Source organism: Primulina tabacum, chromosome 3, assembly GCF_025594145.1.
Source record: "Primulina tabacum isolate GXHZ01 chromosome 3, ASM2559414v2, whole genome shotgun sequence".
Taxonomy (NCBI): domain Eukaryota; kingdom Viridiplantae; phylum Streptophyta; class Magnoliopsida; order Lamiales; family Gesneriaceae; genus Primulina; species Primulina tabacum.
Window position 1 is genome coordinate 4,497,595 of NC_134552.1, and position 16,872 is coordinate 4,514,466.

Below are 16,872 nucleotides of genomic sequence, written 5' to 3' on the forward strand. Positions count from 1 at the left end.
TATGATAAAATAACTTTTTACTAAAAAAGTTATAGGTTGAGGCATTATTTTTCCATAATATAGATTGCGTTTACTTTAAATAATCTGAGGCTTGGAATATAATTGAATCTGATACGTGCGTTGTTTTATCAAATTTTTCTTTAGTGATTTTCACACACATGGAGGTTATTGGTTTTTAGCATATATACCATTTTCAACTCAAACTAAGCTAAGAAAAGGAGACATTTAAATTCCACAATAATAATGAATATAAGATTCTTATTTGAAACTTTTACAAAACATAAAAGAATTTATTAAAGATATACCAAAAAAATTAAACAACAGAGGATTTTACCAAGGTCCACCTCAGAAACATAAATTCATAAAAAAATCATCCTATAAACGCCTTAAAACACCATCACTAGGTAAATAGGGGCTGAGGGCTACAACATGAATTTATTATTTTCTGGTTAAACTCGAACCTTGTGTTTACCATTTCCTGGTTCATTTTTTTACTTTATGTTCTAACAAAAAAAACCCTTATATTACATTAAATTCAAAAATTTAAATAAATCTTTTATTATCTCAATTTAATTTCAAGTTACAAATAAACATAGATCATGTCATAGTAACGTAATAATTTAGCACAAGTGTTTTAGCCTGTCATTCAGGCTATTCTCTTTAAAAAAATAAAAATAAAAACAGTACATAAAAGCAAAATAAATAAAAGAGTAAACTTACAAAGTTGTGATCAGAAAATTTGAAGTTTTTATTTATACAGAAGGGTTGTTTACAGAGAGAATAGAGAGGAGCAAACTCGACCGTGCTTACAAAGAACAAACTACAACCTATTTATAGAGGGAAGAGCCGGACATGAAACCTCGGATTCCAACTAAAAATATAAACAGTACAATGCTTTATAAAAGCAAATAGTAACATGGTTACAAAAATCAAAAATTCTACAGTGATATTCCAACAACTTGTGATATCCCATCAACTTTATTAAAGATGAATATCATAATCATCTTTAATATTATCTTTTATGGAATTTTTTAAATTTTCAAAAATATCGCTAATATGAGAGAAATTAGGAATATCTTCTCTTGGGTCTTGTGCGTCTTGCATTTGCATGAGATGAATAAATTGATTCTCGCTTGATTCTGAAGCCATTGATTTGTCCGATTTGAAATCAGAGCATCCAATATTCTTATAAAGATCCTTCTTCATTTCTTCAATATAAACTTTAATCATTTTTTCTTTTGAATAAATCTCAGAATATTTCTGAGTCAAAATTTTGAATGAACACATAGAATCTTTCTCTTTTCCTTGTTTATTATTAAAATCTTTCTGATATAAAGAAATTTTCTCCTCCATCTGTTGAAGAGTTTCATAGCCATAAGGCTTGCCAGTATCTGGATCATATCTTAATAATTTGTCCCAAAATTTCGTTGAACTGACTCTCCATAGGCAAGGAATGCATTCATCAGTGTAACCGAATTCTGGTTGTCATCTCCAAATCCACGGAATTCCAAATTCCATAAAAAATAGACATAAAGTCTTTCCGTCAATCCAATGTCCAGAAAAATATTTTTTTATACTTGGAGAAACATTTAACCAAGTATTCATTGGTTTTATAAAAGCTTCTGGTAAATTTTTTTGATGATGGACCAAATATTTTCCACCATATAAAAAACCAATTTGGAATCGGGTAATGGAAAACATTTTCACATATTTTAAAAACCATGTATGTTTTATTTTCTCATTTTCATAAAATAGAGTTTTATTAAAACTATCAACATAATCCCAAAAATTGAATTTAAAACTCATTTGATGGCTTTGAGAATAAAACTCTTTTTCAACTAATGGAGATATACCTCATTCTTCAATAGATATAATCTTTTTTATAATAAACTTTGAGAAGTTATAACTTCATTTCTGCTAAGTATTATTATAAAAGTGAGTTATTTCAACACTTTTTGTTGATAATAGAATATTTTCTTAAAATCATCTTTGTTTGGAAGAACCATATACATATGATGTATTGGTCAAATATCTCTCCATGATAGTCCATGGAGTTTTTTCCCATTGGATATCTTTCTCTTCTATGAGAATAATTAATTCACGATATTTTGTCTCTATATAAAGAGCTGAATCACCTTCATCATCTTTAATGATGTTAGTATATGATGCTTGAGACCGAGAATCTGTATTATTTCTCTGTTTCTGTTTCAAGAATTCTTGAAATTCATTGTATAACTCATTTTGCTCAGTATTACTGGCTGATGAACTAGATATGTTCTGGGCTATTAACCTTTGTTTACCATGATGTGTAATAATATTAGGAGGTTTTCTCCTACCACATCTTCTTCTATAAGCGGAATCTCCTCTACCTCTAGAGTTTATATCTGTAATGCCTGAAGTAATATCACAAGTTGTTGATTTAGTAATATGAGATTACTAAATAATTAATGATTTTTAAAGAATGAAATATGACATATGTTGGTCATATGAAGTCCAATTGATTTGAGATTTGGATATAACGTAGAAAACTCAAAGATATAGAAGTTTCATGTTTTGAGTTTTGAAAAATTTGATCGTTTGAGTGGTCCAAAGGGATGTACCGTTGTTGAAATGTTAAATATATTATATTATATTATTTTATTAATATGATATAATATAATATTAAAAAAAATTTAATTAATTATTTGAGTCGGTGGAATTCATATTGAATTCCACCAAACTCATATGTGATAAATGAGACAGAGAGGTGAGAGCAGATACGAGGTGATATAGTGTTTTGATTTTCTTTTTGATTTTGCGGCTTATCGATTTATCCAATCGACGAACCGACTTCAGTTCTGGGATCGTTGACACGAGGTCTTTGATTTGAGGTATAAATTTTGTAGTTTTGGTGATGTTTGAAATTCGTCGATTTCTGGAATAAATTCGATAAATCGTTAAATCATACTGAAATTGAAGATTGTTGAATAGTGTATGATTTTAACGAAGTAGAGAAGATTATAGTGGTGTTATTTTGAATTATTTTTAATTTATTTTAATTAGTGATTTTTAATCGTTGGACTGAGATTGGAGAGTTGTTTATCAGTTGTTATTAATTCTGATTATATATTCGGAGTCTACGAAATATAAGCTACACGTTGATATAAAGTTTTCGTAAATTGACGGATGTTGTAAAATAGCCTATTATTTGAAGTTAATTAATTAAGGTGTATTTGATGGTAGTATTGTGAATTAAATACACCAGAATATTAAATTGTTGAACAATACGAATTTATAATCGAGTTTTATATTTTGTTGAATTAATTGTTGTTGGGCAATTTGATGTTATATATTGAGGCTGTTATAACTGTGTTGATACGGTGACAATGATCTGATAATTATTGTTGAATTATTTAGATACATCACAAGCCTCAGGATCAAAGAAATAGCCAGATTGTATATATACTCGATTATCAGGTACGTGTTGACGTACGAGCATATGTTGTTATTGTTTAGTATTGATGAATACTATTGTGGTGAACGATGATAAATCACCGGAATTGGGTGATTTGGTATTATATTTGTTGTTGTTATTATTGTTGATATTGTTGACTATCGTTGTTGGGAGACGTCTCGTTGATGTTGTCACGTTGATGTTGTTCGTTCAACGATATTGCTGTCACCGATGTTGGGGTGCGACGTATCGTTGATGTTGTTATTCGTTCGACGATATTGCTGTCGCCGGCGTTGGGGTGCGACGTATCGTCGATGTTGTTGTTCGTTCGACGATATTGCTGTCGCCGGTGTTGGGGTGCGACGTATCGTCGATGTTGTTGCATTGTGATGTTGATGGTTGATTGTCCAGAAACGGCAAAGAGGGTATTTCTGTTATCATTTCAGTTATATCTTATGTTGTTGTTAATATAACTGTTATGTATTACGATGATGATTGTTGTATATGCTCACCCTTTGGGGGCTGTTTCTGTTGGACAGGTTACATGACTATGTCATGAGACAGGATAGTGGTGAAGGACTACGTGTGTCTAGTCAAACAGTCCTGTAGTTGATAGTAGATAGAAACAGATGTGGTTGACAGTGGATTTGGACAGATAAATCCATTCCCACCTTCTCCTATGGGACAGGCACCAGCAGATCAGCCTTTATTGCCTGGTGAGTTGACTTTGGCAGAGTTCAGCAGTTATCTTCCGCCGAGATTTGATAGTTCTGAGACCGGTGAGCGAGCAGAGGAGTGGATTGAGAGGATAGAGCAGATATTTGTGACTGCACCGTGTGCTAGGTCTGCTTGGTTACGATTGGCTACATTTCAGCTTTCGCGGAAGGTACTATTGTGGTGGCAGACGACTGAGGCCGGATTGAGAGCTCAGGGCCGTACTGTTGATTGGGATGTGTTTCGGTCTCGTTTTCTTGATAAATATTTTTCTATAGCAGCCAGACAAAAGAAAGAGAAAGAATTTGAGGATTTGAGACAGGGTAGTATGTCTGTTGCTGAGTATGAGACTCGATATTCTGCATTGTTGAAATATGTGCCACATATTGCTACGAATGTTCATGCTAAGATGAGGCATTTCTTGAAAGGATTGAAGTTAGAGTTATTTGATCGTGTGCAATCAAACAACCCGGTATCATTTGAGGATGCAGTGACGAGGGCTGAGATGGCTGAGTTAGTTATGCAGGAGTATGGGGCTCAGGGACGATTATCAGAGCCGACTAGGGAGTCATTGCGACCTCAGAGACAGTCTTTTAAATATCAGAAGGGTTCATCTTCTTCTTCAGCATCATCTGGGAAGCGTCGATTTGATTCACGACGTGTTGAGAGTCGTGGGGGCAGTTCTCAGTCTGTTCAGGGGCAGAGAGGAGAGTCCAGAGCAATGAGATGTTATCGTTGTGGGGGACCTCATCTGATCAGAGAGTGTATACAGACCGAGATCACCTGTTTTGAGTGTGGCGGTGTTGGTCATCTGACGAGACAGTGTCCTAGTCGTGAGGGACAGCGAGAGCCTAGAAGTGCTAGAGGTAGATCCTCAGAGAGAGGAGGACGACAGCCTCAGCAGTTTACACCACGACCTTCTGGAGGACAGCCACGTATGCAGGGAGCTGGTCCGCCTCAGGCACAGGTGTATGCTTTGACACGAGAGCAGGCAGAGGAGGCACGAGAGGAGATGATAGCGGGTAAGTGTTATTTATGTTCTTATCCTGCTTATATTCTTGTTGATACTGGTGCCTCGCATACTTTTATATCGAAGAGGTTTGTGGTTGAGCATCATATGCGCTCGTCTCCATTGTCTATGCCTCTTTCTGTTTCGACACCTTCTGGAGTTGATATATCAGTTGTATCTATGATATCAGATGGTATTATTTCTTATGAGGGCTATGAGCGGATCTGATATGATTATTCTAGAGATGACTGATTTTGATTGTATTGTGGGAATTAATGTGCTGAGGAGATATTGTGCGACAGTTGATTGTTATCAGCGGGTGGTATATTTTTATACAGATGAGAAAGAGCGTTGGAAATTTTATGGGAAGGGTTCACGTCCCCGTGTTCCGTTGGTATCTGCCATCCGGATGTCTCGGTTATTGGAGCATGAGCATGAGGGTTATCTTATTTATGCTGTAGATGTGACAGAAAAGAAGAAGAAGGTGGGAATAGAGGAGATACCTATAGTTGCTGAGTTTGCTAATGTATTTCCTGATGAGATTCCAGGCTTCCCACCAGCCCGTGAGGTGGAGTTTGGGATCGAGTTGATGCCAGATACTTCCCCTATTTCTCCTACTCCTTACAGAATGGCACCAGCAGAGTTGAGAGAGTTGAAAGCCCAGTTGCAGGACTTGCTGGACAAGGGATACATTCGCCCTACTGTATCGCCTTGGGGTGCACCAGTCTTATTTGTGAGAAATAAATATGGAACTATGTGGCTTTGTATCGACTATCGACAGCTGAATAAGGTAACGATTAAGAATAAATATCCCCTCCCTCGTATTGATTATTTGTTTGATCAGTTACAGGGAACCTCAGTATATTCGAAGATTGATTTGAGGTCAGGATATCATCAGATACGAGTTAGAGAGGAGGATATTCAGAAGACAGCATTCAGGACCAGATATGGGCATTATGAGTTTATAGTTATGCCGTTTGGGTTGACGAATGCTCCAGCTGTGTTCATGAGTTTGATGAATAGGGTATTTCAGCCTTATCTCGATCGATTTGTTATTGTGTTTATTGATGATATATTGATATATTCCAGGAGTGAGGCTGAGCATGCAGGGCACTTGCGTTCAGTGTTACAGGTGTTGCGAGATAGACAGTTGTATGCCAAACTCAGTAAGTGTGAGTTTTGGTTGGATCGAGTGGTCTTCTTGGGTCATGTTATATCGAGAGATGGGATTTCTGTTGATCCAACGAAGGTCGAAGCTGTGTTACAGTGGTCTGCACCTACATCTGTACCTGAGATTCGTAGTTTCTTGGGTTTAGCAGGCTATTATCGTCGATTTATCGAGGGATTTTCAAAGATTGCTAGGCCTTTGACACAGTTGACTCAGAAAGGTGTGCGATTTCAGTGGTCTGAAGCATGTGAAATGAGTTTTCAGGAGTTGAAGCACCGACTGACGAATGCACCGGTGTTATCAATTCCTACAGAAAATGAGAGGTTTGTTGTTTATACTGATGCATCATTACATGGTTTGGGATGTGTTTTGATGCAGGATCGACATGTTGTGGCATATGCCTCGAGATAGCTGAAATCACACGAAACAAGGTACCCTGTGCATGACTTGGAGTTGGCAGCCATTATCTTTGCCTTGAAGATATGGCGACACTATTTATATGGTACCTCGTTTACTATTTATACTGATCATAAGAGCTTGAGATTTTTTTTTACTCAAACAGAGTTGAATATGAGACAGAGACGATGGCTAGATTTGCTGAAGGATTATGATTGTGATATTGAATATCATCCTGGTCGAGCCAATCTTACAGCTGATGCATTGAGCCGTAAAGTGAGTTGTACTGCAGAGGATGTCAGTCGTTTATCATCTATGATGATGTCTTGTTGTTCCTTGGGATATGATTTTGATATCTCGACGACTCCTATCCAGGTATCTACCTTATTAGCTGAACCTGATATATATGGTTGTATTCGTGATGCACAGATGACAGACGAGAGAGTTCAGCGATGGAGATAGTTAGTTTCTCAGAAACAAGATACTCGTTTTAGAGTGGCTCATGATGGCAGTTTGAGGATGAATGATAGATGGGTAGTTCCTGATATATCTGAGTTGCGTCAGGGCCTGTTGCGGCGTGCACATTGTAGTTGATATTCTATCCACCCTGGTGGTAAGAAGATGTATAAGGATCTACGCTCTCAGTTTTGGTGGAAAGGAATGAAACGTGATGTGATTGATTTTGTACGTCGATGTCTCAATTGTCAACAGATCAAAGCTGAGAGGAGAAGGCCGGGAGGTGAATTGAGGAGTTTAGAAGTACCGACCTGGAAATGGGAGCACATATCGATGGATTTTGTGACTCATTTGCCAAGAAGCACTGGAACTATTGATGCTATTTGGGTGATTGTTGATCGATTGACGAAAGTTGCACATTTTATACCCTATAGCATGAGTAGTACGTACTTGACGATGGCACAGTTGTATATACAAGAGATTGTACGACTGCATGGGATTCCAGTGTCTATTATATCTGATAGAGATCCTCGATTTACTTCTCATTTTTGGGAAGGATTGCAGACTGCGATGGGGACAGAGTTGAGATTGAGTACGGCTTATCATCCCCAGACAGATGGTCAGACTGAACGTACTATTCAGACGCTGGAGGATATGTTGCGTGCTTATGTTATGGATTTTAAATCTGTTTGGCAGTCATCTATTCCATTGGTAGAGTTTGCGTATAACAATAGTTATCAGAGTAGTATTCAGATGGCTCCATTTGAGGCATTGTACGGGAGACGTTGTAGATCTCCGTTATACTGTGATGATGTTGATCGAGCTGCAGTTACCGGTCCTAATATGATTCATGAGATGGAACAGAAAGTAAAGTTGATACAGCAACGATTGAAAGCAGCTCAAGATAGACAGGCCGCCTATGCCAATAAAAGATGAAGACCTTTAGAGTTTCAGCAGGGCGATCGAGTATTTTTGAAAGTTTCTCTTTTTCGTGGCACAATACGATTTGGCATGAAAGGAAAGTTGGCACCGAGGTATGTTGGCCCGCATGAGATATTGCAGCGGATAGGCACTTTGGCTTATCGATTGGCTCTACCTCCATCTTTATCTGGTATTCATGATGTGTTTCATGTGTCGATGTTGCGAAAGTATGAGCCGGATCCGTCACATGTGTTGGATATTTCTGAGGTTCAGTTAGATCCTGACGTGTCTTATGTTGAGAGACCAGTTTGTATTTTGGATCGATCTGAACGGAAGATTCGTAGTAAGCTTATACCGATGGTGAAGGTTCAGTGGGAACATAGAGGTGTCGAAGAGGGCACTTGAGAGACAGAGCGGCATATGAGGGAGCTCTACCCCTACTTATTCTGATGGTATGACACATCTTTTATTTATGCATGTTATTACTGTTGTTGATTAATTTCGGGGCCGAAATTCATTTAAGGGGGGTAGAAATGTAATGCCTGAAGTAATATCACAAGTTGTTGATTTAGTAATATGAGATTACTAATAATTAATGATTTTTAAAGAATGAAATATGACATATGTTGGTCATATGAAGTCCAATTGATTTGAGATTTGGATATAACGTAGAAAACTCAAAGATATAGAAGTTTCATGTTTTGAGTTTTGAAAAATTTGATCGTTTGAGTGGTCCAAAGGGATGTACCGTTGTTGAAATGTTAAATATATTATATTATATTATTTTATTAATATGATATAATATAATATTAAAAAAAATTTAATTAATTATTTGAGTCGGTGGAATTCATATTGAATTCCACCAAACTCATATGTGATAAATGAGACAGAGAGGTGAGAGCAGATACGAGGTGATATAGTGTTTTGATTTTCTTTTTGATTTTGCGGCTTATCGATTTATCCAATCGACGAACCGACTTCAGTTCTGGGATCGTTGACACGAGGTCTTCGATTTGAGGTATAAATTTTGTAGTTTTGGTGATGTTTGAAATTCGTCGATTTCTGGAATAAATTCGATAAATCGTTAAATCATACTGAAATTGAAGATTGTTGAATAGTGTATGATTTTAACGAAGTAGAGAAGATTATAGTGGTGTTATTTTGAATTATTCTTAATTTATTTTAATTAGTGATTTTTAATCGTTGGACTGAGATTGGAGAGTTGTTTATCAGTTGTTATTAATTCTGATTATATATTCGGAGTCTACGAAGTATAAGCTACACGTTGATATAAAGTTTTCGTAAATTGACGGATGTTGTAAAATAGCCTATTATTTGAAGTTAATTAATTAAGGTGTATTTGATGGTAGTATTGTGAATTAAATACACCAGAATATTAAATTATTGAACAATACGAATTTATAATCGAGTTTTATATTTTGTTGAATTAATTGTTGTTGGGCAATTTGATGTTATATATTGAGGCTGTTATAACTGTGTTGATACTGGTGACAATGATCTGATAATTATTGTTGAATTATTTAGATACATCACAAGCCTCAGGATCAAAGAAATAGCCAGATTGTATATATACTCGATTATCAGGTACGTGTTGACGTACGAGCATATGTTGTTATTGTTTAGTATTGATGAATACTATTGTGTTGAACGATGATAAATCACCGGAATTGGGTGATTTGGTATTATATTTGTTGTTGTTATTATTGTTGATATTGTTGACTATCGTTGTTGGGAGACGTTTCGTTGATGTTGTCACGTTGATGTTGTTCGTTCAACGATATTGCTGTCACCGATGTTGGGGTGCGACGTATCGTTGATGTTGTTATTCGTTCGACGATATTGCTGTCGCCGGCAGTTGGGGTGCGACGTATCGTCGATGTTGTTGTTCGTTCGACGATATTGCTGTCGCCGGTGTTGGGGTGCGACGTATCGTCGATGTTGTTGCATTGTGATGTTGATGGTTGATTGTCCAGAAACGGCAAAGAGGGTATTTCTGTTATCATTTCAGTTATATCTTATGTTGTTGTTAATATAACTGTTATGTATTACGATGATGATTGTTGGATATGCTCACCCTTTGGGGGCTGTTTCTGTTGGACAGGTTACAGGACTATGTCATGAGACAGGATAGTGGTGAAGGACTACGTGTGTCTAGTCAAACAGTCCTGTAGTTGATAGTAGATAGAAACAGTATAGCTTATTGTCTTATTTGAGTTATGTGTGTATGTATTTATTATACTGTTTCTGCTCCACTGACGTAGATAGTGTGGTGATTGCACTATTTTGTCGTATATGCATTATATTATTACGTCGTCGAAAAGAAAACTTTTATGCATATGACGTCACATGTTGTATGATTACGTGGCGAGGTTTGGGGCGCCACAATATCTGTAAATAAGATCATTGAGATAAATATTCACGAGTTAAAAAATCTGGTAGGTGATGATTATCTTTACCTTTTTTATAAATGATATCAAAATCAAAAGGAGCTCAATGAGCATGCCATATTGCAAACATTTGCTTAGAAACATCATGATTAAAATCTTTGGTAAACATAAATTTTGCAGATTTGCAATCAGTTTTTATAATAAACTTTTGATTATATAAATCATCTTGAAATTTTAAAATACATCTTACAATAGCCAAAAAATTTTTTGCTACTGTGGAGTAATTTTTCTGGGCATTATTCCATTTTCCAGAATAAAATCTAATAAGATATTTCTTTCTTGTTTGAAGATCTATTTGTTTTAAGATTCCACCAAAACCTATATCAGAAGCATCCGTTTCAACAATTTTTTCCCAGTGGAGATTAGCAAGCATAAGACAAGAGATATTTTTAACTTCATCTTTGATATTTTTAACTGCTTCAGTATGTTTTTCATAGGTAAATGATTTTTCTTTAATCTATCATATAAGATGGCAGAATTCTTAATAAGATTTTTAATATAAGGATAAATATAATTTAAACTGCCTACAAATCTTTGTAACTGAGTTTTATCAGTTATAATGTCAGAAAATTTTGAACCAAATTCAATACTTCTTTGTATAGGAATTATTTTCCCTTTTTCAATCATATGACCAAGAAATCTAATATTTGTTTGAAATAAAATCATTTTAGATTTGATATGACAAGACCATTTTGAATAACAATATTTTTAAACATATCTAAATGTTTAAAATGTGTTTCAATATCATTTGAAAATATTAAAATGTCATCTATATAAACAATTATAAAGTTGCTATAAGAATAAAAAATATCATTCATAATTTGTTAAAATTTTGAAGAGGCATTTTTTAAGCCAAATGGCATTACCGTCTATTCATAATGTCTTATTGGAACATTGAAAGCAATTTTATATCTATCAGATTCTTTTATTTGAATATGTCAAAATCCTAATTTTAAATCAAATTTTGAAAATATAATAGCATTTCAAGTCTATCTAATAAATCTTTTTTATTAGGAATATGATGTCTAATCCATTTTAAAACCTTATGAAGGGGTTTGTAGTTTATGACTAATCTAGGAATATCTCTTTCCTGCTCAGAATGTTTATTAACATAAAAAGTAGTACATGAGTAAGGTGTTTGGGAAGATGTTATCAAACCTTTTTCTAATAAAGAATGAATTTAATTCTTACATAATTCTAAATATTCAGAATTCATTTGACAAAGACGAGTCTTGGAAGGAATATTTTTTCTCTTCAAAATTTTCTTCATATGAAAGAGAAATAATATGATTCTTTCTATTCCAGAAAGCATTTGAAAGATCATTACATATTTCTAATGAAAATTTAATATAAATAATTTTGATTTTTTCCTGTAATTTACGATTTTGTAATTTGTCATATATAGTTAAAAATTTTTACTTCTTCTTTTAAAGAATTAATTTCAAAAGTTTTTATTCTATCTTTTCTTGTAATTCATTGAGAATTCTACGAACATGTTTAGTTATAAACTTAAAAGAAATAGGGTTACCTTGAAAAGTTCCTATAATACATGTTTCATAAACATAAGTTAAAGGATAAATTTGATAAATAAAAGGAAGTCCAAGTATAAGTTGGCTAGAAATATCTTTTGCTAATAAAAAACTGGTTTGAATACAGTTTTTATCTTTGCAAATATACGTTTTTGGTAATTTATAATTTATTTCTATGGGTTCTCCTCCTGCATGAGAAAGAGAATGAGTTGTTTTATGAAAATATTTTGTAGGGATTAATCCTTCGTGTATTATATTTAAATCTGCACCACTATCAATCATAGGTATAAAATTTTTCTTATAAGAATTTTCAATTAATAGAGTAATATTGTATACCATTTTTGAGATATAATCATACTTAAAATAGATAAATCTTTTTTTATTAGGATCAGGAAATGAAATGTCAAAGCCTTCGGATATTAAATCATCTTTGTTATTTTCAATAACTGAAATTCGATGATCTAAACTAATATTATTATGTTGTGAAATTTTATCTGTTCTTTAAGATTATTTATTTATTTGATTAGATCTTGAATAGTAACTAGATTTTGGTTATTATATTTTTTCTGTAAAAGATTTTTGACTTCTTTCATAGAATATGCTTGTTATTGTTTAACAAGAATGTTATTATTGCTGTTAGTCGAAGCAGTATTTTCTATTTGATCAATAATTGTTGATTTCAATATTGGATCCTTAATCATTTTAAGTAATTCTAACATATTATTATTTGTTAAAATATTTATATTTAAATCTTGAAATTGAGACATGAGTTTATAAAAATCATCATTTTTATCATTATTATCATCTATATGATTTATACAAGATTTTCCTTGTATACAGTTATCACATTCTTCGAAATCTGAAATATCTGATTCATTATCTAGAATTTCTTCTGAAATATAAGATTCTGAAGAATTGTCATATTCACTATTAGAATCTTGATTTGAATCCATTATTATTTTAAATAATGTTTCTTTAAGATTTTCATCTATATCTAAATTATTAATTTTATTTTTAGCCCAACATTGATTAGCATAATGTCCTGGTTTTTACATTTTCTACAAATAATTAATTTATTTTTGTCTTTATATTTTTCTGCTTTCCGTAATTCACGGCTTTCTTTTCTTTTCTTTTTTTTTTTATCTTTTTGTCTATCAGACAAATGTCTTTTTTTTTCTATAAAATTTTTCGTCTTTATCGTTAATTTTCTTTTTACCTTTATTAGGTAAATCCACACCAAATTGATCACAAAATTTACCTAATTGTTTTTTCTCAAGTAAATTCTATCTTTTAATTTGATTATTTAATTTTAATTCATTACAAAGAGCTAAACCCTCTTGAATACAAGTACTTATTAACTTTTCATAAGTATAATTTTCATATGGAATATAAATATCATCTTTTCTTAAAACTTTTCTAATTCTTTCAGCAAATAGAAAATGTAAATCATCTATAAATTTAGTTTTCCATAAATTATTATTACAATCTGATATTTCATAAATAAGAGATAAAAATGTATCTTTATACCATCTAAAATCAGTAAGTGTTTTACATTTTAGATTACTTAACAAAGTACGAATTTGTTAACCATTATCTTTAAATCTACCAGTAAAATGTTCAATCATTGTCATTATTAGATAATAAACTGAATTCTCTATTTGAATTTGATTCTCAATTTTAATTGAGTTAAGAATTTCATCTTTATGATATTGATTTAAATAATTATCCCACCAACCTTTAAGTTGGTCAGTAAATCCCGCTATAATCATTTTAGCAATATTTTTATCATTATTGCCTGAAGTTTTACACACAGTACTATACATAAGCATTCTGTGAGCATTATTATAAATGTGCTTATCACTAAAACCATCAATATTTCATTCATAAATACTTTTTCCATAATAACTATTTGAAAAGATATATTTATGTTATTCAAAAAGAACATCCATAGGGGTGAGTCTATCATAATATTATTTGGTTTGGGTGTGTTTATCTGCCCATTCGATTTTGTTTATTTCTTCATCAGAATGATTATTAATATTTTCAAATTCTTCATTAAGAGTATTTAAATTAAGATTTTTAAATTTTTCTTCTAATAATTTTTCTATATCAGAAATAGAAGACTTAAATTTAAAATCTTTTATCTCTGGAGGGGATTGTATCAAAGAAGTAGCAATAGAAACAATATTATATTCTTTTTTAGACTGTATATGAACATATGATTTAATTTGATTAATGACTAAAATTATTTAATCAATTCAATTCTTAAGAGAAACTATTTCTTCTCTTATTATCGTAAGATATAAATTTGTATAATTCTGTTTTTCAATTATCTGATTAATATGTTTAACAGTTATTTATAACATTTCATTATCAAATAATTTGGAAAAAGCAGTACAATTTAAAATTTTATTATTTTTTTCTATAATAAAATATTGTTGAGGAGGATATACAGATTTTTGTATTTGTCCAGAAGGAAGTTTATAATTTCTTTCAAGAATAGAAATATAATCTAATAAATGTTTTAAAAACCAAGGAACAAAATATATTAATCAATTCTGGTTTCACAAAATTTATAAAATTCTGTAACAATATATTCAAATTCTTTTTCAGAGAAACTTTTAAAATATCATTCTCGGAAAAATTCCCATTTGAGTTGATAAAATTCTGCATTGATCTTTGCTCTAGCAATAGATCCTTTAGTAAAATCAATTTTTATTTTACTATTCATTAAATACTAAAATTCATTTCTGAAACTATATCAATTTCTCTAACTTTTTGAAAGTTACTTTGATGAGCTATATTATTTTGATTTATAATTAATTCTTCTATTGTATCTTTTACATAATCTATTTCGTCTCTTATTTGAGAAATAGAAGCTCTAGAAGTTTGAGAAATATCCACCCTATAATCTAAAGGTGAAATAAAAGAATGACTAAATCTTGATCTAGTATAAACAGAAGATTGTAATAATCTTCTTTATTCATTATTAATTTGTATATGAACAGATCCTTCATTATTTTGTATAACTTGTTGTAAATCTCTATTTATTATCGGATTTCGAAGAACAGCTTGTTCAATTATCCAGTTTTCTTGAAATTCAATTTATTCTCATTTTATAGATCTATGAGTTGTAATATTAGATCTATTAAAATTAGTTTCTATAAGAATAGTATCATTTAATTTTTTATCTATTCTTTTACACATAAGATTTAGTGTAAATAAAGGTTTATAATAAATACGATAACAGATACATATGACTTCTGTTCCAGGAGTATAATTATAGCTACGTGTTTTAACATTGAATGTTAAAGAATCTAATATATTTATATCAGACAGTGATAAAGATAAATTAGGATAAACATCAAAATATACTGGACCATGTGTCAGACTAGATTGAATTATTCTCATAAGAGATTGTTTCCAATTTAAATTTATAGCATCCCTCAAAGCTGCTATGAAACTTTCTGGTAGTCCTTCTAAAGGTCTAAAAGCAATTTGAATTAAACCTATATGAATAAATCTATAATTTTTCCTATAAGGTAAAATATCTTTATTGTCTAACAATCTAATAATAATTTCTTCATTATGAAGAGGTACTGATTATTCTGTAGTTTTAACTACTTGTTTGAAACCAATTCTTTCAATAGTTCCTAATTTTTAAATCATTTGAGATTCTATCTTAGGAATAGTTCATTTATTCAATAAATCCAAATTTTCAGGTAAATCATATTCTTCATTTAAACTGTTTTGAACAATTTCTTTCATTCCAAAAATATTCATTGAATAAAAGTGCTAAATTATTAACCAAACTAATTTCATGGCTCTGGATACCATCTAAGGCTTGGAATATAACTGAATCTGATATGTGGCGTTGTTTTATCAAATTTTTCCTTTAAAATCACTGCATATTAATAAAGATATCATAGATCGGTTGTTCAAATAGTAAAACAAATATTTATATTGAAGTATTAATTAAATTCAAATGCTATATTGAATTTAATCCATTTTATCGCTTTAAATAGCAATTAAATTATTCATAATAAAATTACTTTAATTAATGATATGTAATTGTACTTGAAAAATTAAATATTCATATTTTTATATAAAATGCTAGATTAACAATCTCGTGTTTTCACATAAATAATATATGCAATTATCCTCAAAAACAATTATCGCATCCACATATATAGAAGTATCCAATCTGAGAGGAAATATATCTCAAAATCCCAAAATAGACAAAAATGGCTAAAATATTTTTTAGCTCAAATAAAAAGGACAAACATAATAATCAAATCTACTTATTTATTTTCCAATGGAATTATGCTCTTTCAAAAGCTAAGCAAGCAGTGGGATACGCAGGAACAGAGAAAGCAAGTAATAGGCAGAATGCAAAAAGCCCGGAGAATAGGATGTTTGTTAGTGTGTATTCTCGTCTTTACACATTTTCTATTTATACACACAGATAGCATCCATACGAAATATCAAAGGTTGTCATAGGGCAATCGAAGCACCACCAACAACCAGACAAATGAAACATCAACAATCAGGTCATGTGAAATGTCTCAAGAACATGTGAAATATCTCTTCTAAAAAAAGAAAAAAAAAAACAAAACAAAAAGTGACATAGATCAACTAGACGATTTTTGCCTTCAGACATGGTGAAATAATGAAACCATGATCATCATCCACTCTAGTTGGTGTGGTTTCTAAATGTTTTTTCATAATAATATTATTATTATTACAGTGGGACTAACATTTTTTGTTTTAACGTGTGA